Consider the following 22366-nt stretch of genomic DNA (forward strand, 5'->3'; position numbering starts at 1 on the left):
AACGGACGCGGGACTCGCCATAGCCTGCCGAGGGCTCCCACATTAAGACCCGGAGCAGGGCCTTACATCGCTGAACGACCCGGAGCAGTGCCTGACATCGGCCGGCGCGGCTTTAACGGCCACGGGACTTACCATCGCCCGCCGAGGGCTTTAACATCGGGAGAGGATGGAGAGCAGGGGAGAGACAAGACTTTGCCTTCCATCACAGTGAGGAGGAGATTCACTGCCTGTGTGAATTGAGTTGGTTGTGTGTCTTGTAATATTGTTTCTTTTTGTTGTATGGCTGCAGAAACCAAAGATCCTAGCGAATAAGTTCATTGAATTGAATTGAATTGAATTGAGTGTTAATACACTTCAAAGTTCAGTGAATGCATGCAGTATCGGCTGGCACTGTTGCTGGTTGCATGGGACCCATGCATTAGGAGTCAATAGTGTAGAAAGGCAGTTGTATGAAGAACTCAGTCTGGTCTTGTGTGGCTGGGCTAATGTGACACACTAGATTCTTATCTGCTAGTCTCCAGTCCCCAGTTACCGTGAAACAACTTCAGCTCTTTGCAGATGGTCGCGCTAGAGTGCGTGGAGGCTAATTTAGAATTCATGAAACCGATCTGAAACAATCATTTATTGTCGATTCCCAGGGAAGGATGATGCAGTATTTTTTCTTCAGCCATGACTAATTGAACTGTCTGATATTGAAAAGGCAAAATTCCACAGGTCATTAAACTTTTACAGCGATTCACCTTGAAGCGCTGTGAGTCACTCACTCATCTTTGAATTCTTAAAAGCAGTGCTGTGCACGGGAATAGAGTACTCATGCAGAACGCCGGAGACATTTCCCCAAGGAGATAAAATAGTTAGGCACAGGAGTGCTTCACGTCTATGATTCCCTACAAATTGTTCATATGCGAATGTTGAAACATGCCACTGGAATGAATATACCTGTGACTTTGTGCTGTGCACTGGTCCTGTCTGACTGACTTGGTGAGTTCAATCAATATATTTGAAGTGCAAATTAACAAGCAAGAGATTCAATAACTTTCTAAAATAAATGAGGTTATGGTCAAATATGCCACACACCCCGCACGTACACACACGCACACATGAACACGCGTGCACACACAGACACACACCATGAACTCACTGTGTTTTTGTATCTCAGTCTTCGTCATCTGCAGAAATTTGCATCTGTGGCACACACAAACACGTGTGCACACCACACGCACTGCGCATACACACACACATGTGCACACCGCAGGCACTGCACGTGCACATGCATTGCACATGCACAACACGCACGCACATGCACAATACGTGCAGACAACACACACTCACACCACATCTGCGTACACATCACACCACACACCACACACACAAACGCATGCACACACTACATACTCACACCATACACACACACATGTACTCACACCACACACACACACACGCGCGCACGCACGCACGCACACGCACACACACACATACACACACACACGCACACACGCACACACGCACACACACACACACACACACACACACACACACACACACACACACACACACACAACACACACACACACACACACACACGCACATCTTTACCATTTAAGGAACATAGATGCCAAGAGCTGAAGAACTCCTGCTTCTGCCCCTGGTTCAAAGCAAACTCCAGGCATCTGTCAGATCAGATGAAGAAGGGTCCCAACCTGAATATTGACTGTCCATTGCCTCCACAGATGCTGTCTGACACATTAACTTCCTGCAGCTCTTTGTGTTTTGCTCAAGATTCCAGCATCTGCAGTGTCTCCAGGTATCTGATATAATGGGGATTAAAGTTGCTAGGGTGAAACATGGACTCTCACCACAAATACTGCCTGATATGCTGAGCATTTTCACACGTTTAAAAATATTTCAGTCTTCATTATCTGCAACATTTAGCTCTTGTAACCTTGATACACTCCAGGTTCACAGGTAATTTCTTTGTGGAAAATTTTCCCAGTGAGGGATATCCTTCAGAAGTACAGAGGGTTCTTTTCAAAGGTAGAGTCATAGTCATAGAATCACACAGCAGTGAAACAACCCTTCGGCCCAGCTTGCCTGGACTGCCCTGTCTCCACTAATTCCACCTACCAGTGTTTGACCCATATCCTTCTAAACCATCTGTCTAAATGTCTTTTAAATGTTGTGATAATACCTGCCTCAACTACCTCCACTGTCAGCTTGTTCCATTTACCCACCACCCTCTGTGTGAAGAGGTTGCCCCTCAGGTTCCTATGACATTTTTCTCCTCTCACCTTAAATCTATGTCCACTGGGTGAAAGACCATGCACATGGATTCTATCTATTCCCCTCATGGTCTTATGCACCTTTGTATGATTGCTCCTGAAACTTGCACCTAAGTTAACAATTCTTTCAGTTTGTAATTTCCACAACACTGTACGATTGCTCAAGTTTACTTTGGGAACAAGCCAGCAATGGCAGTGGTGCTTACCCAGAAGGCTGCGGGCCGTGGAAAGTGCCCTAGTGGTGAGATGGAACTCAAGCCAGCAATGGCGGTGGGAATACCGGTGGATGCAGCCGAACGCCACTGAGACAGTTAATGCTCTGGTGGACACAAAGTCCTGGAGAAACTCAGCGGCTCAGGCAGCATCTCTGGAGAAGATGGGCAGGCGACATTTTGAGTCCAGACCCTCCTTCGGGCCAGGGATGGGGATGGTGATTGTGATTCAAACTTACATAAAAACCTGTCTTACATAAGGGTTCATGGATCGTACCCTTTGCGTAAGTTGGGGAGTGCCTCTATAGTGTGTTAAATGGACAAACCTAATTCATTTCTCTCTGCTTCCCATGGTTTGCCACTTTGAGAAAATAATCCACTACAATACAATAATACTTTATGAGCCAAGTAAGCTTTTCAACATACAAGGAATTTCATTTGCCAAGTCCGTCATACAACTAAAAAAGCAACAGAACACACAAAAAAACATTTTAACATAAACATCCACCACAGTGACTCCTCCACATTCCTCACTGTGATGGACAGCGGAAAAAAAATTCAATTTCTTCCCTTCTTTGTCCTCCCGCAGTCGGGGGCCTCAAGCCTTCCGTTGAAGGGATGATCTTACTCCTATAGCCAGCGGCATTCGGGCCCTCCGCATTGGGGCTATAACTCCTGCATCGGGGGGGAAATCTCAGCTCCCCCGCGCTGAGCAATTGGACCCGGGTAGGGGCTTGTCAAACCTTCTGTGTCGTTGGAGATCCCGACATCCATGGTCTCTCCCGAGACTGCGAGCTCTCGATGGTAAAGCCCGCAGGCCGCTGTTGGAGCATCAATCCCAGGCTCCGATGGTAGGTCCGCGCCCCGCGGTGGGGCTCAAAGTCAGTCCCGAGCGAGGCCTCCAAGATGTTCGGTCGCAGAGGGACTGGAGATCAGATCCAGAAAGTAATCGCATCTCCAGCAGGGTAATAGATTGAAACAAAAAGTTTCCCCCGACCCTCTCCACGTAAACCAAAACAGAGAACATTAAAACAAACTTTCAAAACACACTAAAAATAACAAAAAAAAAAAGAACAAACAGACAGACTGTTGGCGAGGCTGCCAATCGTACGGCGCCCCTGGTGGAATGCTCGAACCATATCTTGGTCCCAAATCACTGAATGTTCAGTGATCTTTGTGAATGACCAGAGGTAACCCACACTTCAACTTTTCCATTCATCGAAAAATATCTCTGCTGTTGGATTGGGTCTAGTGGCTATTTAGACAACCTTTATACATTGAGCAGAGAATTTCTATATTTCTACTCGTGTTTTTAAATTCAATCTATAAAATATGAGCATGCTCTCACACTATTAAAGTCTAATCTGTGTATTTCTTCTTTTTGATTTCAACCTTTTCTCTACATCTTTATTGACTTCTTCAATTATTTAAATGGCCAAATTAAGAAGCACAGGTTTCCAATTTTAATGATATTAAAAATCCATTAATTATTAACCTATTGGTCTCATGGCTGGTATCTGCTCATTTCACATTCCTCTCAGCCACACAACTGCCAATTTATGTTAATGCTCAAGATCAAAATACTGTCCAGATTATATATCAGTTGTTTTACTCTCTCCCAGTTTTATCTACTTTATTCCCCAGCTTGGTGTCCATGTTTGGGAAGATGACCGAAAAGCCATTAATTGTAAGATTAAACGAGAATTTACCAGTTCAAAGTTTGATCTGTATTTTATGAGGAGTTACGATGAGGGATTACGTGAAGAATCCATCCAGCACGCATGCGCGACATACTTCAAAGCAGCGGTGTGGAATCACAGAAGACACAATAATTGAAATAAACATAGTAAAGAAAAGGAGAACTTAAATACCAGTTGATCTCTATAATTGAGGGTGGGAGCGGAGGGCACGTAATCCCTCATCGTAACTCCTCATAAAATACAGATCAAACTTCGAACTGGTAAGTTCTCGTTTAATCTTACTATTTTACTTCGGAGTCACGTGAGTGACTACGTGAAGATTTTAAAGCTCTGTGATTTCAAACCGTGTAACAGTTCATACTTCACTCGCTGCCGAAGTCATTCGAGGGAGGAAGTATGTTATCGTAATCAACCATGAATCTGTTTGTAAAACAATAATGGTGTTATTAACAATAACAAGACCAAAATGCTCCCCCGGGCTTAAATTATATATTTGCAGATTCTAATACTTTTTCTGCAAACGATACAGGTTCTGCCAGCGGCTTGTTATAAAAAGTTTGGAACGTATACTCCCTAGACCACCCCGCTGTAGCCAGGATGTGGTCCATAGGCACGTCCATCCTCTTAGTCACCGATGTGGATGCTGCCCTGGTGGAGTAAGATTTATACACGTTAGTATTTACTCCAGCAGCTCCCAGTACCTGCTTGAGCCACTTGAGATAGTTTGGCTCGTCACCCGACCATGAGGTTTCTTGTGGCTGACCCATAAAGCTTTTTCTCTCCCTCGGGGATTTCTTATTGTGTCGATGTAGTTCAATAAGTGGGTCATGACACATAACCGTGGTTCAGGTGGGTATGCCCGGAATTCCATGACTGGACCTGATGTTCCTGGTCTGCTCTGTTTGACCAGTCCCTGAATGGTAAATGTGACACGGTCTGGTGTTATAACCATATTGTCCAATTGAAGTAGATGGAGGAACTGGACTCTTTGTGATGAGGCAAGTGCCATCAGCATGACCGTCTTCAGGGTAGGCTGTTCCAGGGTGAGAGACCTGGCTGGTGACCATCCCCTAAGGTATGTCAGGACCACACTGACATCCCAGATTTGGGTGTACCTAGGTCTGGGGATTAGAGTTGAATATACCTCTCCTGAGTTTGATCACCAGTGGGTGGTACCCTATGGCCTGTTGTCCTGGTCCTCAGTTAAATAGGCTGACAGAGCACTTCTGGCTGTTTTAATGGCGCTGTAGCTGAGTCCTTCATTGTGGTGAAGACCTGCCAGGAACTCCAGTACAGGTTTTGTTGTAGTTGAATATGTAGTTCCTGAATTTGACCAGTATCTTCCCATTTCTTGATGTTCGCCAAGTATGTTCCCTTGTGGATATGCGATGGGATGCTGTCATCGTGTCGATAGTGCTGTCTGACAAATCCAGGCCCAGCGGTGGTCTTTCCAATTCTGCAACCCAGGCCCAGCAGTGGTCTTTTCAAAATCTGCAACCCAGTAGTTTAATTTATCGTGGCATGGGTGGCTTATGCCTGATACTGGGTGAGTTAATAAGTCTGGAATCCTTTGCCACAGAAGGACATGGAAACCAAGCCATTGGATATTTTTAAGGCAGAGACAGATAGATTCTTGATTTGTACGGGTGCCAGGGATTATGGGAGAAGGCAGGGAAATTGGCATGGAGTTAGAAGTGAGATTGAATGGCGGAATAGACTTGATGGGGCCGAATGGCCTAATTTTTCTTATGACCTTGAATTGTCTTTAGACTTTAGAAATACAGCGTGGAAACAGGCCACTCGTAGACTCTTTGGAATTGTGCCCAAACAATTCTCAGATGGATGTAACATACTAGATGACATACTGGTGATTATTGCTGACATCTTTTCGTGCAGTTTGGTCTATTCAAATCAGCACAGTTGAAGTGGATGAGGGGGATTTTGAAAGCCACATTTGATGACACAACTTGTATCGCTGTGATTTAAAAATTCAAATGGCTCTTTTTTTTTAATATGTCTTTCTGTATATCTGGGTCCTTCCACTTATTTATAATGACAGATCAGGAGAGATTACATGCAACGTTGTGTGTCTGCAAATGTGCTTCTTAAATTGCATATGCTAATGGGGCGGGCAGAGATTTGTTTAAGCTGGTTCTTGCTCTCAGCTAGCCTGCGGCAGACCTGTCCGATGTGAGTCAAGGTTGTACAATTTCCCGGCCGAGGACAGGCTGACAGGCGGCGGGGCTTAAAACCAAGCGAACCGGTCCCCTTTGGGCACTGCAACATGACTGCAGGTGAAAACCTCAATTATGCAGCAGGACATCGATTCTCTCATTAAAATCTATAACTCGAAGATGAATTCCAGTCGCGCTTTGCCCATGGCTGCGATTCTCACATGTTGATAATTCTCTCAAATTGGATAACACTCCATTGAAAGCAGCCGCTGCCGCCTGCTGAATAATTCATTGTACACACACAGCTGAGGCCACTGCACAAAAGCTCTCTCGCCAGATGGACCAGGTTTGCTGCATGCAAATTCTTGTTGTGCCTAGAACAAAAGAGGTCCTGGTGAATGCAAAAAGGAGTTTGTATCAAACTCTTTATTTAATTTGTACTATTAAATTGGGAAATTATAGATGCAATGGAAGGGAGATAACATCTGGTTAGTAATAACTGCACCAAATCATCCTCTTATCAGCCAATCCCACCTTGAGGGGATGTGACACTGCTTGACAACGTTTATCTGTGATAAATAGCTGAAGTTTAGACTGCTCACTGATAATGAATATTTTATTCAGGCAGTTAGTAACACTAATATTTTTTGTGTCATTGTAAGTACATCTTAACTTTAGAAGGGCTTTTTAATGCATCTGACTAGAAGGTGTTGCACTGTTCTATTGTACTGTTTGATATAAAGTGATTACTCCAAACCAGACATTTGATGCACTCTTGTCAATTTGACTGCATTTTCAATGCATTTGGTGCCTCCTCTGCTTGTGTCACCTGGAGTCACCTAGCTCAGATGACCTAACTATGGAGACACAAAGGTTGTGATCATGCCTGCCCATCTACCTCCTCCGGCAGCTTGTTCCATATACCCACCACCCTTTGTGTAAAAAAGCCACCCATCAGGTTCCTATTAAATCTCTTCCCCCTCACCTGAAACATGTCCTCTGGTTCTCAATTTCCCTACTCTGGGCAAGAGACTGTGCATTTACCCAACCTATTCATATCCTGATTTTGTCCACCTCTATAAGATCACCCCTCATCCTCCTGCGCTCCAAGGAAAAGAGTCCTAGCCTGCTCAACCTCTCCCTATAGCACAGGCCTTCGAGTTATGGCAACATCCTCGTAGATCTGCTCAGCTTGTCAACACCTTTCCTAAAACTTGGTGTCCAGAACTGAACACGATACTACTCTAAATGGGGCCTCACCACAAGATGATGGAACCTTGTGTAGAACACAACATGCTGGAATAACTCAGCGGGTCAGGCAACACCTCTGGAGAACATGGACAGGTGACATTTCAGATCCGGCCCCTTCATCAGACTGATTGCAGCAGGAGGGAGAAAGCTGGAAAAGAATGGTGGGGGACAAGGCAAAACATGGCAAGTGATATGTGGAGATACAAGGAACTGCAGATCCTGCCTCACAAGAAAAGACACCAAGTGCTGGAGGAAGTCAGTGGATCAGGCAGCATTTGCTGGAGAACACGGACAGGTGACGTTTCAGGTCAGTATCCTTATTCAGTGGTGGTGATAGGTGGAAGCAGGTGAGGGGTTTTTGATTGGCAAATGGGTGAACAAAGGCTGGAGATGAAAAGGAGACAAAGTGACAATGAAATCTAAAGCAAGAGGGAGGGATACAAGTGGAAGGGGATGGGAGGGAAAGGGGGGATAATGGGACAATGGGTAAAGGGGCACGGGGAAAAAGAGTGGAAAAGGGGGAGTGGGCATTAACTAAAATTGGGTCATTCAATGTTCCTACTATTGGGTTGTAAGCTGCTGAAGTGGAATATGAGGCACTGTTCCTCCAGTTTGCATGTGGTCACACTCTGACAATGGAGGAGGCTCAGGACAGTAAGGTCGGTATGGGAATGGGAAGGGAAGTTGGTTACATGGTTAGTAACCAGGAGATCCAGCATCCTTGTGTATGGAGACTGGTGTGTACTATGTTAAGCAAGTTCTACAAAATGGAAGAAACTGTAGGAAGGATCTGCAGATGCTGGTTTACACCAAAGACAGACACAAAATGCTGGAGTAACTCAGTGAGTCAGGCAGCATCGCTGGAGAGAAAGAATAGGTGACCTTTCGTGTTGACACTCTTCTTCAGACTGAGAGTCAGGGGAGAGGGAAACTAGAGGCATGAAAAGATACAGAGCCATGAGAGAGGATGCTGCGGAATCCTGTCGGAGAGAAGAAGGAGAACTTCTTCAAAGCCCACCTTGAGGAGATTTCGCAGTGGAGCAGACAAAATGTGCAGGAAGGAACTGCAGATGCTGGTTTACACCAAAGATTAACATAAAGTGTTGGAGTTCACAATAGTGACAAACAGGGCAATTTGACAGCCTTGAAGAAAAATATGAGGATCGCGACCTACAAAGAACACTTCCACTTCCACTGATCACTCGGCAGGCAGCAGGCTATCTTTGGTCCTCCTGTAGATTCTAATCACTGCAGTTGTCAGCCAGTGTTAACTATGCTGTTGACTGAGATGACACTCCAACAGAGAGCCAACCTTGCAGTTATCACCATTTATATGTGCTCTCTCATGCTGAAATCCAAGCTCTTACTGGAGAAATACACTGTGGTTGGTGCAAGGTCCAATGTCTTTTCACAAGCAAAACCAACCTGAAACAAGAGTGGCAGCATATGGGAGATACCAAGTTGCATGTGAAGTCTTGATGCAGAAATAGGAGAGATATCTTGCATTGGCAGGTTACTGAAAGATTTTCCAAATAGCATGCAAATGCAACAGCCAAGAATGCATACCATTCCCTCTTCTTCCTGCTGAGACCGAGGAGATGCAACATGTCTCCAAGGATTCTTACAAACTTCTACATTTGCACCATAGAATGCATTCTGTCGTGTAGCACTACAGCTTGGTTTGTGACCAGCTCTACCCAAGACTTCAAGAAATTGCCAAGAATTTTAGCAATAGCCCAGTCTATCGCACAGACTTCAGACTTCCCACCACTGACTCCATCTACAGATCACTCTGCCTCTGAAATGTAACCAACATATAATCAAAGACCTTTCCCACCCTGGTCATTCCTTCTTCTCCCTGCTTGCATCAGTGGTGGGCGGCGCGACTCACGTCGCAGCGGCCTCTGCAGTCCGTCTGTCTTTTTATTATTTTTTGTCTCGTTTGAATGTAGTTTTTTTGTTTTTTTTGTGTATGTGTGTGGGTATGTGTGTGGGTATGTGTGTGGGGGGCGGGGGGTGGGGGAAACTTTAAAAAATCTATCCCCTGCACGGAGAACCCGACCTTTTCTCTGTCGTGTCTCCGTTGTCGTTGGGGCCTAGCACCGTGGAGCGGCCTCCAGCAGGAACGACCTGGGGCTCCAGTCACGGAGCTGCGAACCTACTCACCATCGCGGAGCTGGCCGCGTTCGGAGCGGGTGAAGCTGTGGTGGCGCGCTGCTGCGACCCGTCCCCGGGGATTCAGAGGCTTACCGCAGGTCTGGTGGACAGGAACACTGGGAGCCCGCGGGGTCCCTGCTGGGACTTCCGCAACGGCGACTTCACCCCGAGTTGCGGGGTTGAAGAATACCTGGAGCGGGGCCTTACATCACCGCCCCGCGCGGCTTGGAATGGCAGCGGGACTTTGCTAGCGCCCGCCGGGGGCTCCAACAACAAGACCCGGAGCGCGGCCTTGCATCACCCGGCGCGGCGTAAATGGCCGCGGGACAATTACCATCGCCCACCGGGGGCTTTGACTTTGACTGACATCGGGAGGGGAATGGGAAGTGCAGGGGAGAGATAAGTCATTGCCTTCCATCACAGCGAGGAGGAGATGCGCTGTGATGGATGTTTGTGTAAATTGTGTTGTGTCTTGGTTCTTTCTTGTGTGTATGACTGCAGAAACAACATTTCGTTTGAACCACAATGGGGTTCAAATGACAAATAAATTGTATTGTATTGTATGTATTGTATTGTATTGTATTGTAGTAGAAGCAAAAGTCTGAAACCACGCATCAACAGGCTCAGGAGCAGCTTCTTCACCTCTATTTCCGGGCTTCTGAATGGTCCTTCCATGGGCTACAGTACAGTCCGATCTTCCTCTACCTCATTGCGGACTTTGGACTTTGTCTCTGGAACTGTTGCGTGGAGATGCAGAGAGGTATATTGCACTCGATATCTTTCCCTTTGCTCTACATACTGTATTATACCTGAGTTTCTCTTGAGTGTAGTATGTGAAGTATTATCTGACTTGATTGTACACCTTTTCACCGTACAATGGTACACGTGACAATATTGCATCTGAACCTAATTAGGTCGTGAGACCAGAGATCCTTCGCAGTCGATACACATGAGGCATGTTATGCCTGTGAGGGTATGGGCTCCCATTCACTGCCAATCTCTTTCTGTGTTTGGGATTATACCGCTGGGGTATCTGGATTCATATACCTATTGTGTTGCAAATCCTCCTGGGATGTCAGCCAATGCTTGCAACCACTTTCCAAGATTTGAAAGCATTCTTCCATTAAACAAGACAGGATCAAAGACATGTAAATACAATATTTTCCATACGATTTAAATAAAATGTGGCTTTTAAAATGTTGCTCGCAGATGTTTCCTGTTCCCAAGTTAGTCTCTTGTTTGAGGAACCTGTACAATTATTCATCTGCACAAGAACATTACACAAAGCTTATATGGAAGAATATTTCAAACAGGTCGGTGATACATTTGTCTTTTGAGCTACTATGCAGAATCTGACCACCAATAATGACTTATGAAAACATAACAATAATAGGGACAACAGATGTAAAGTCAGCTGTCTTTGAATTGAGTACCTTGGAACTAGTTTATGATGTTTTGCCTGCAGGGGAATTCAGTTAAAGACTTGAATGCTTAACAAAGCTGCCAAGCTTGAGGGAGAATGTGATAATAAAGGATTTAGACATTAAAAATGAATGTAGATACATTTCAAAGACAACATTCAGAACTGTCCATTTGTGTCAATAAGGGACTTGCTATCTGTTGAAGTTCCACAATATAGCCCATAGCTTGTTGACACACTGAAGTCTCCAACCAGAACTGCGAACATGAAATGGTTCTTTATATTTCAAGTCAATAAACTGAATTCCACCGAGAGCAGTTTAGATTTTCCATTATAAAGATGTGAAGAGGGACTGTACTAACCTTATCGGCTCAATGAATTCAAATCTCAATATTTTGCAAATAAATATAATTTGAACCTTATTGTATGGGAGAATTGAGTTTGTTTAGTTTAATTTAGTTTAGTTTAGAGATATAGCCTGGAGACATTTATCATTTAAAAATAAATTGGACAGGTATATGGACAGGAAAGGAATGGAGGGTTATGGTCTGAGTGCAAGTAGATGGGACTAGGGGGGGGGAAAAAGTGTTCAGTACGGACTTGAAGGGCCGAGATGGCCTGTTTACGTGCTGTAATTGTTATATGGTTATATGGTTATATGGAGCCAGACCCTTTGGCCCACAGAGTCCATGCCGACCATCGATCACCTGTTCATTCTAGTTCTATGTTATCCTAATTTTGCATCCTACGTACTAGGGGATATTTACAAAACCTATGAACCTGCATGCCCTTGGAATGTGGGATGAAACCGGAGCATCCAGAGAAAACCCATGCCGTCAGGGAGAACGTACATTTGCCGCACAAGACAGCACCCATAGTCAGGGTTAAACTCGGGACTCTGGTGCCATGAGGTGGCAGCTCTACCGCTGCGCCTCTGTGACGCCCACAAAGGTTTGACACTGGGAATCAGTAAATTAATGTAAAGTGCATCCCATGCTGGTTTGGTCAGGAACATTTTATTATCCAAGGAAGCAATCGGTATTTGAGAAATATTAGTAATATCCCAGTATATTCCAGCGGCACACTGATTTGCTACTCAGAGATGAGTTCAAATTTGCGGGATTTATGTCAAGAAATCTTGCCTTCAAAAAAAAAGATTAACAAATGTGGGGCAAATGTTGTACACGGAGAGTGCTGGGTGCCTGAGATAATGGTGGAGGCAGAGACGGTAGTGGTGTTTAAGAGGCTTTTAAATAGGCAAGTGGATGTGCAGAGAATGGATGGATATGGATCACGTGCAGGCAGAGGAGCTTTGTTCAACTTGGCATCATATTCAGCATGGACATTGTGAGCCAAAGGGCCTATTCCTGTGCTGTACTGTTCTATGTTCTTATAAACATACAGGACGTTTGTGCACAGCAAGGTCCCACCAGCATAGGCGGGCAATGAACAGATGTTTTCATATATTTGCTGTTGACTGATGGATGTAAATCAGCCTAGAAATGTGGATAATCCTCCTGCTCAAACTAACACCTTCATATTTTTTACATTCCCTGCCAGGATAGACGACTTTAACAATGCATCTGAAAGATAGCACTGCAGTCCCACAGTACTACACTCCCAACTGTAATATCTCTGTTTAAGTCTCTTTGTTGAGATTTGAACTCATGTTTTGCCGTATCAGAAGACAGGCACAAAATGCTGGAGTAACTCAGCGGGACCGGCAGCATCCCTGGAGAGAAGGTATGGGTGGCGCTCCAGAGATGCTGCCTGTCCCACTGAGTTACTCTAGCATTTTGTGTCTATCTTCAGTGCAAACCAGCATCCGCAGTTCCTTCCTCCACATTATCCCGTATCAGCCCTGGTTGTGCAATCATTTTAAAAAAAATGACAGTACGATGACAGGAATACGTGTTTGCTTAATTGATAGAATTATAGTGGAATTCATCATCAGTGCTTATATCGTGAGGACTGTGTAGTGAAGTGTCAACATGAATGTTAGGAGAAACAGTCATGGCATTATTAATTCATCAAAGACGATAACCAACTGTGATGGGATCAACCTTGCAATAATAAACACGGCAAGATTGGGTTGGCAAGTGTGTGAGTCTCATTATAGGCAGGCACTGGGCCAACAAATCTTTAACAACATGAAAAATTTACCTTGTTGAACAATCCAAAGGTGATTAAATATTTGTCATCCATTACTCTATGGTGATGTTACATAGATACAGTGAAGTTGTTCATTAATTTGCTGTTAACCTCAATTTAGCTTAGCTTAGTTGAGAGATACAGCGTGGAAACAGGCCCTTCGGCCCACCGGGTCCGCACTGACCAGCTACAGCAGTGATTCCCAAACTGGGGCCATATGGGGGCCATGGCAAATTTCAGGGGGGCCACAGAAAAATTTGGGGATTTAGGGGGCCACAGGCTCAATGAAGGGGGCCACTTTTATTCCGCTAATAATGTCAGGGGGGCCACAGAAAAATTAAAGAGCCCAAGGGGGCCATGAACTACAGCAGACTTTAACACCCTGTATACAGCAGACTTTAACTATAAGTCTGACACAAGCCACGTACAGAAATATTCAGATGATACAGCGATTGTGGCATGTGTAAGGAACGGGCAGGAGGAGGAATACAGGAACTTGACCAGTTCCTTTTGTGCCTGGAGTGAAGAGAACTGTCTCATCCTGAACACAACTAAGACTAAAGAGATGGTGGTTAACTTTGGCAGGTCCAAGCTCCCCCTTCAGCCGGTCAACGCTGCTGGGGCTGACATTGAGGTGGTGCAGACATATAAATACCTTGGAGTGCACCTTGATAACAAACTGGACTGGTCTGTCAACTCTGACTCCCTCTACAAAAAAGGCCAGAGCAGACTCTTTTTCCTCAGAAGGCTCAAATCCTTCAATGTGTGTAATGACATGCTGCACATGTTTTACAACACTGTGGTTGCAAGTGTTATTTTCTACGCTGTTGTCTGCTGGGGCAACAGCATTAGTGCAAAAAACAACAAGAAGCTGGTCAAACTGGTTAAACGAGCTAGCTCAGTGCTGGAGGGGAGAGTAGACTCTGGGATGGATGTGCTTGAGAGGCGTATGAGGCACAAGGTGCAGGTCATCCTGAAAAACCCCGGGCATCCCCTCCATGTAATTCTGGAGAGTCAAAAGAGCACTCGGAACAACAACCGGCTCCTCTCCCTGCCCTGTAGAACGGAGCGGTTCAGGAGATCCTTCACCCCTGCAGCCATTAGATTTTATAATTCAGACCGCTAGGCTGTAGGGGGATGCATTCTTACAATTTTTAATTTTTAATTGTTAATTATTGGTCTTTTTAAGTATTTATTGCTCTCAGGTAGTGTCCACAGTGTATTCTATGTATTTTCTGTCTGTGTTCGTTTTGAATCTGTGGGTTTGTTGGTTGGGAATTTCCCTGAGGGGATCAATAAAGTATTTATTATTATTATTAACTAAAAAAGGTTGGGAACCACTGAGCTACAGGAGCCTGAAATCTGGTACATTTGTGAAAGTTTGTTTCTTAAAAAGCAGACAGCAACAAACATCGAAGGTAGACCATGGCAATCTTTAATTGATTCGTCAGATGGAACTGGTGGACTCTTCCATCTTCCTCTCATCGTGGGGGTGGGGAATTGGGAGGGGCCTTACAAGTGGAATAGCCTAGGGCCTCTCTTCATCTGAATCTGGCCCTGCTGAAGAGCCATTCTTAACTTTTATTTCTCTGTCATCTTCACTTGATAAATACCTTTCAGAAAGATCACTGGACTCCAATCCATCCACAATTAATTCATTGCTTTGGGCCTGTAGGTCATAACTAACTTCCACACTCTTTAGTGTCCTATTCACATCCAGGTTCATGAACAGCTTCTTCCTCACAGCCATCAGGCTAGTAAACTTGGTGTTATGTGCCACCCACGATATACACATACAAATATAAAGGGTAATGCTCCCAATGAACTGTGCTTCCAGACCGGATACCATGGATTTGCAGCTGATTTATTTTCTGCACACATTAAATGAAGATTCTATTAGGAGAGACAGTTATGGCATTATTAATTCAATGAAGCGGAATTACAAATTGACCATTTCACTACCAAATTGTATTGATAGGAATTTGACGCACTTTATTTTTCACCTATAGAAGTGCTTACAGTTAAGACTTTTTAAAGGCATTTGGACAATTATATGTTTAAGAAGGAACTGCAGATGCTGGAAAATCGAAGGTACACAAAAATGCTGGAGACACTCAGCGGGTGCAGCAGCATCTATGGAGCGAAGGAAATAGGCAACGTTTCTGGCCGAAACCCTTCTTCAGACACTGAAGAAGGGTTTCGGCATGAAAATTGCCTATTTCCTTTCGCTCCATAGATGCTGCTGCACCCGCTGGGTTTCTCCAGCATTTTTGTGTACCTTGGACAATTATATGGATAGGAAGGGTTTAGAGGGCAATGGGCTAGTGCAGGTAAATGGGACTAGCCAAGTATGCTAACTTGATCAGCATGGATAAGGTGGCCCAAATGGCCTGTTCTGTGCTTTACAGCTCTATGATCCCATGACTCTAGTTCAGAAAGTTAATCGACAAAATGTTTCTCTTTTCACAGATGTTGCCTGACCTGCAGAGTACAGTAAAACTCCGAGAATCCGCTAACTATTTGGAAATTCTGACCGATCAGATCTGGCTCACCAGGTGATATTTGCCATGCTACCTTTCAGCTCATTGGGATCCTGGTTCCCGCTCTCCCTTCCGGCTCGCTGGAACGTTGGTTCACCTGCTCACTTTCTAGTCCCCGGGATCTTGTTTCCCTCAAAATCTTCCCACTCACCTGGGCTCCAGTGCCAGCACTCACTCTCCATTCACTAGAGCCCTGATTTCTGTACTCACTTCCCATTCACCCGGTTCTCTGGATAAGTAATTATAGCACTGTGTGACATCTTTTAAAAAAAAAGTAAGTCTTCCAAGGATTGTTGGAGTTTGGCTGTATTTCCAACATTTTCTGTTTTATTTCAGACATCAGACCTGATGTATTAGCATCTAATGGGTCCCTTCCGAAGGGCTTGTGGCCCCGTCACATGTATTGTTTTGAAGTAAATGACACTAAATAGCAAGTGTCAGGTTAATGGCGACACAAGGAGCCGCAGATGTTGGTTTACAAAAAAAAAGACACAATGTGCTGGAGTAACTCAGTTGGTCAGGCAGCATCGCTGGAGAAACTTAGACGTCATTTTAGGTCGGCACTGAAGAAGAGTCTTGACCTGAAACGTCACTGATCCATGTTCTCCAGAGACACTACCTGACCCACTGAGTTACTCCGGCACTTAGTGTCAGGTTAAAGTTTTATCTGCCCTTTACTATCTGGTCTCGGCCAAGACAGTTGCTTTGTGTCCAAGAGTTTGAGAGGAGAGAGCAATGTGGACAGCAATGGAGGGCAGGAATCAACAGTGCTGCCATGAACTCAGCTTGTTGCTGCTCATGCATTATCGTTGCATGTACAGGAGATGCTGCAACACTGCAGACCAAGGTAGGAGAGGTCATCGGTTGGTGAGCCATGAAATTAAAGAAATTCAGCGAAGATGAATATAAATGAATCCATACGGATGTGCTGATATCTTCTGCACTTCCTTGGCCTGTGCTTACAATGAACATAAAATTATCATACTAGGTTGTATACGTTTCACCTGTACAGAGGTTCAATAGTCAAGAATGTTTAATTGTCATATGCAGCAGGAGTGGAACAAAGAAATTCTTATTTGCGGCAGCTTCATAGTCACATTCACGCCATAACACAACAAATAAATATACAGTAATTAATAAAACAATAAATAACCATAATACTAGGTAACCAGACCATAATGGTGTAAACTGAATTCTGTAGTGCAAGCAAAAGGAAGTGCACAGTAGATTGGTGCTGAGGTAGGGTTGTGGATATTGTTGTACGATGTTATTCACTAGCCTGATAATTGATGGGAAGATGCTGTTCTTGAACTTGGTGGTCATGGTTTTCAGGCTCCTGGTACCCCCATCTTCCCGATGCTAAAAGGGAGATGGGAGCGTGGCTGGGGTGGTGTGTGTCGATAATGATGTCACCTGAGACATGTTTTGAGACGGCGCCTGCCGTAGATCGAGAGGGTTGCGAGGGCAAGATAAATCATTCGTGATTGAACAGCAGAGTAGACTTGATGGGTTAAATGGCCAAATTCTGCTCCTATACCTTTTGAAGTTATGAAGTTATGATCCCATCAATGGTGGGGAGGTCTGTACCTGTGATGGACTGGGTGAAGCTGACCACTCTCTGTAGCCTCCTTCGTTCATGGGCTTTCGAGCTACTGAACTGGGTCATGATGCAAGCAGTCAGTGTTCTCTCTACTGTACACCTGTGGAAGTACAACATGGTATTCAGTGTAGAAATGCAATATAGCATTCAGATATCTACCGAATATTCTCAATCGTCTGAGGAAGTAGAGGTGCCAAATAGTTTTCTTTGTGATTGCTTTTTTATGACGGGCCCATGCCAGATCTTCAAAGTTATGTATGCTCAGGAACTCGAAGCTTTGACTCCCTCTAACACCGTCCCATCTGGTTTCACAGTGTTGGGTGAAGTGAGAGCAGGAGAGAGCCTTACCTCTCAGAAATCTGGCTCAGATTTACCATCTACATTGGACATCCTTTAGAAGATAGTTGCTTAATTGATAATTGGGATTGTTAGTTATCAAGCAAGTTTTCATTTTTTTTGTACCATCTTGCAAGTGCCGTTACAGGTAGACAGGATGGTGATGAAGGTGTTTGGCTTCCATCAATCAGGGCATTGAATACAATATTGGAATGCTCTGCTTCAGTTTTGCGAGACATTGGTGAAGCCGCACGCGGTGAATTCTGTTCAGTTTTGGTTACCATGCTACAGGAGCGACGACATTAAGCTGCAAAGAAGAGTTACACGAATGTTGCCAGGACGTGAGGGCCTGAGCTTTAGGAAGAGGTTAGAAAGGCTAAGACATTATTCCTTGGAGCACAGGAGGTTAAGTAGCCAATCTTATAGAAGAGTATAAAATCGTGACAGGCGTAAATAAAGTGAATGCACAGCCCATCTCCCAGGGAAGGGAAATCAAATACTAGAGAGCATAGGTTTCCAGAGAAAGGGGAAAAGATTTAATAGGAACCTGAGTGGAAACTTCTTCACACAGTGGTTGGTGGGTATCTGGAAGGAGCTGCCAGAGAAAGTAGCTTAGGCAGATACAATAACAACCTTTAAAATACATTTGGACAAGGACATGGATAGGAAAGTTTAGAGGGATATGGGACAGGCAGGTGCAAATGGAACTAGGTCAGATGGGGCACCGTGGTCGGCTGGGCCAATGGGCTAGTTTCTGGGTTATATGACTACTGCGTTAGTATGAGGTCTACCCCATTCCCGCTTGCTCTTTTCAAGGTGATTATGTACCTCCAGAATGTCATTGAGGTGGGAGTAATATTTATTACTTGAGGAATGCTAAGGGCCAAAGGGAATTTGATTCGCTTTTCCACTTTACAGGTATTATTTTAATTAGAGGCTGGATCATTTAAAGTAGAAGATTAATGGCAAAATGGACAGCATTAAAAAACAGTGCAAGATGGAAGACTTATCCTTCTGACAATCATCCTCCCCACTCTCATTGAAAGGAAAAATAATTTTATATTTACCATTGATGATGTTTTTTCACCAAGTTGATAAATAGCCCTAAATTACACGCATTTTAAAAGCATCTTTGCAGCGTATTTCAATATCATTCAAAACGGCAAATTTGCATTCCAATCATTTCGGAAATTTAATATTTCACAACAGCGGATAAAATGGCTTAAAGAGCTTTCGAAGCTTTGCTAACAATTTGACCTGAAGTGAGCTTTGCTCTAATGAAATGCTGCCATGGCATTCAGTGTGGCTAAAGATCAAGGATGCTTGTAAATGTTACTCTCGCCACATGGAGCGATCTCTCACACAGTGGCCAAAATAGAAAACCATGGAAAACTTGGCCTTGTGGCTGAAAATTCCTTATCTGTAATGAGACAACAAACCACATAAAGGCTAGCATTGACATCTTAGTCAGATTAGTGCCGATAAAGTCCATTTTCCACATTCTCATTGTTTGCGGAAGAAACGATAGGCTGTTGTTTGTCGACACAGTTTGTACAGCAGATGGTTGCAACAGAAGGGTTGGGGATTAGTGTGACATTCAATTGCAAAGCAACAGACACTCATTTCCAATCCTTTCAGAGCATAAGTAATTTTACTGTACAAGTGGCGGAGACTCAGTTCCAATAAATGGGTTTGTTTACAATATGGAAGAGGAAGTGGGGGAGGTAGTGAAAGAGTGAAATTTCTCCATTCCCCAAATCTATTCAAAAGTGGATGTGAAAAGATTGATTTGTTCATCCGTAGCCCATTGACACCGTCAGAAACGAATTCAGAGAACCTTAGCAAGATATTAGCAGATAAGTAGTTGGAACAAGACACAGTGATGAAGGAACTCACCAGGCCAGACAACTGTGAAGGGAATGAGGGAATGTACAGACAACGTTTTGGGTCGGGATCCTTCTTCAGACGTCGGGGGTGGGGGGGGGGGAGTAAGCTGGAAAAGAGCGGTGGACAAGTGATAGATGGATAGACATTAAAAAACTGGAGTAACTCAGCGGGTGAGGCAGCATCTCTGGAGAAAAGGAATAGGTGACGCTGCAGATTCCAACACCACGTTTTTATGAGTGTCTGAAGAAGGTCTCGACCTGAAACGTCACCTATTCCTTCTCTCCAGAGATGCTGCCTGACCCGTTGAGTTACTCCAGCTTTTTGTGTCTGTCTTCGGTGTAAACCAGCATCTACAGTTCCTTCCTACACAAGTGATAGGTGGATACAGGTGAAATAGGGGGGAATACAAGTGAAATGGGGGGGGATACGAGGAAAATTAGGGGCTTGGGAATGGGAGATGAGTGTACGCAGAAGGGGAAAGGAGCAGGGTAACTGGATTGTGGGGGCTTGGGGGTGGGGGTGGTTGTTATTACTTGAAGATGGACAACTGGATGTTCATACCATTAGGAGAGGTTTCAAAACATGGTCGCAGTTGGCAGGAAGACAGGTTGGGGAGTTGGATGCAATTATGAGTGTCGCCACATTGTAGTGGAGCCCATTTCCCAACCACTTACTTCAAAGGCCAGCAAATCAGGACCACTTCAAATCAGATGTATTCATTTATACACTCAATACACTTTCCTTTTAAGCCACAGCTCGCAGTAGGAGCAGAGGTTTTTAAAATGTATGCTCGTTAAGGTCCCATTAAAGATCTTGATGAAACAATCATTCCTGAATGCATTACTTCAGGCAGCCAAAGCAGAACGTGCCTATTCTAATGCTACCCAGAACTGAGCTGTACAACCAGAATACAGGTTATAATGTCAAATTATTTTTCTATTCCAATAGGAGTGTTTGGGGACAGTGTCAGAGTGACATTGCTTGGAGCTGTCAACTAAACCATCTACTGTAAATTATATATCCAGCTTCTAATTAAAACAACACTTCTCCTTTCATAAATGTAATAAATAGGTGAACATTGCCTGATTTACTTTCACTTCTTCCTCCAAATGCTGCCCCACGTGTGTTGGGAGTGGATGAGAAGGTGAGATAATATAGAATTAGTGTGAGCGGGTGATCGATGGTCGGCATGGACAGGTGGGCTGAAGGCCCTGCTTCCACGCTGTATCTCTAGACTCAATAAATAAAGATTTACACAAAGTGGCTCCTCTCATGAGGAATCCATGCCCATCTCTCTCATCTGTAACACTTTCTCCACCACATAGTATTTTCCCAGATACTTATGCAAATTTAGATGATTTAATGGCATTTTTGAGATTCATAAAACTAACTACTATCACTGAGTTAGATGTGGGAAATTTAGACATTGAGGTACCTTATTATCCACGCTATATTCCATTTTGATTAACCAATCATAAATTAAATTTGCGACTTTATCAATCTGCTGCTTTAGCCAGGAAGTGTAGCGTCTTTATTTTTATTATGAAGAAGGGTCCCGACCCAAAGCGTTGTCTGTCCATTCCCTCTCCACAGATGCTGCCTGACCCACTGAGTTCCTCCAGCACTTTGTGTTTTGCTCAAGTCTCTAGCAACTGCAGTTTCTTATGTCTCCAAGTCTATTTTTTTATCTGTTATGAGGGTATGTAGCAAAAGCTTTCTGAAGATCATAATTTTAATCATAGTCAGAAAATCATGGTCTCAGGGGATGCAATTTCCTCACGCTCGCTCTAACACATATTCAAGGATAAAATGTCTCTCTTACCATCACGTGCTAATTCCACTTTATCCTCACCTGGCTATCCATCGGGGCAGAGCTTCACTTGGATAAGAATATGCCTGAGTTCAAGCCGTGAGTTAAGCAGCAAATAGAAGAACTATACCTTTTCCACAATCTGCAGTCTTGACTGAGGAGGTCGATTTTTATCACTCTGAATTTTAGCAGAATTTTTCAGTTTAGAACAACAGGATTAGGACGCTTTGTCCTTGAGAATGTGGCATCAATTAATTAGACTTGTACCTCAACTGCATTTGCATACTATTTTCTATACACCTTAACACACTGACCTCACAAAAATCTATCAGTATCAATCCTGAAGGCCCAGTATTAAAAGTCTCTTGAGAGAAAAATATCCCTGATTTCTATTACACTTTCAGTGAAAGAAATGTTCCAAGTTTCACCTCTAAATTGATAGCTTGATTTTGAAACTGCCTCATTGTCTAGATTACCTCACCAAGAGCAATCATTATTCTGGGTCTATCACACTGAACTATTTTGTCATTGTGTGTTGGAAATATTGTCATATAAGATCTATATATATAAATCTTGCCTACTATGCAAAGGGGCTAAAATAAATAAGGCCTTTAGATTTTAATAGTTTTTTATTTTCTAAAGTCGATCTCACCAAACATGCTTCAGCAATGCAGGCATTTGCATTTCCATTCTATTTGTATTCCTTTAAGTATCCCTGGACATATTGCATTTCTTTCTGATGGATTTTATATTGCTTAATGAGATTCGGTATGTGGCCAAATAGTCCCTTGAATTTCTACAGGTGTACAGTAGAGAGCATATTGACTGGTTACATGAAAGGTAGATACA

The 22366-nt window shown here is 43.9% G+C and overlaps 1 long non-coding RNA gene across 1 annotated transcript in view; it reads left to right on the forward strand.

The window, feature by feature from the left end:
• The window catches only part of LOC129710293 (uncharacterized), a 28859-nt gene extending 12973 nt beyond the window's left edge, over window positions 1–15886 (forward strand). The window contains exon 2 of the long non-coding RNA XR_008725655.1: window positions 15814–15886. This is a non-coding gene — a long non-coding RNA (uncharacterized LOC129710293). The remainder of the gene's footprint in view (window positions 1–15813) is intronic.
• The last annotated feature ends 6480 nt before the right edge of the window (window positions 15887–22366 follow it).

Source organism: Leucoraja erinacea, chromosome 27 (assembly GCF_028641065.1).
Source record: "Leucoraja erinacea ecotype New England chromosome 27, Leri_hhj_1, whole genome shotgun sequence".
Taxonomy (NCBI): Eukaryota; Metazoa; Chordata; class Chondrichthyes; order Rajiformes; family Rajidae; genus Leucoraja; species Leucoraja erinaceus.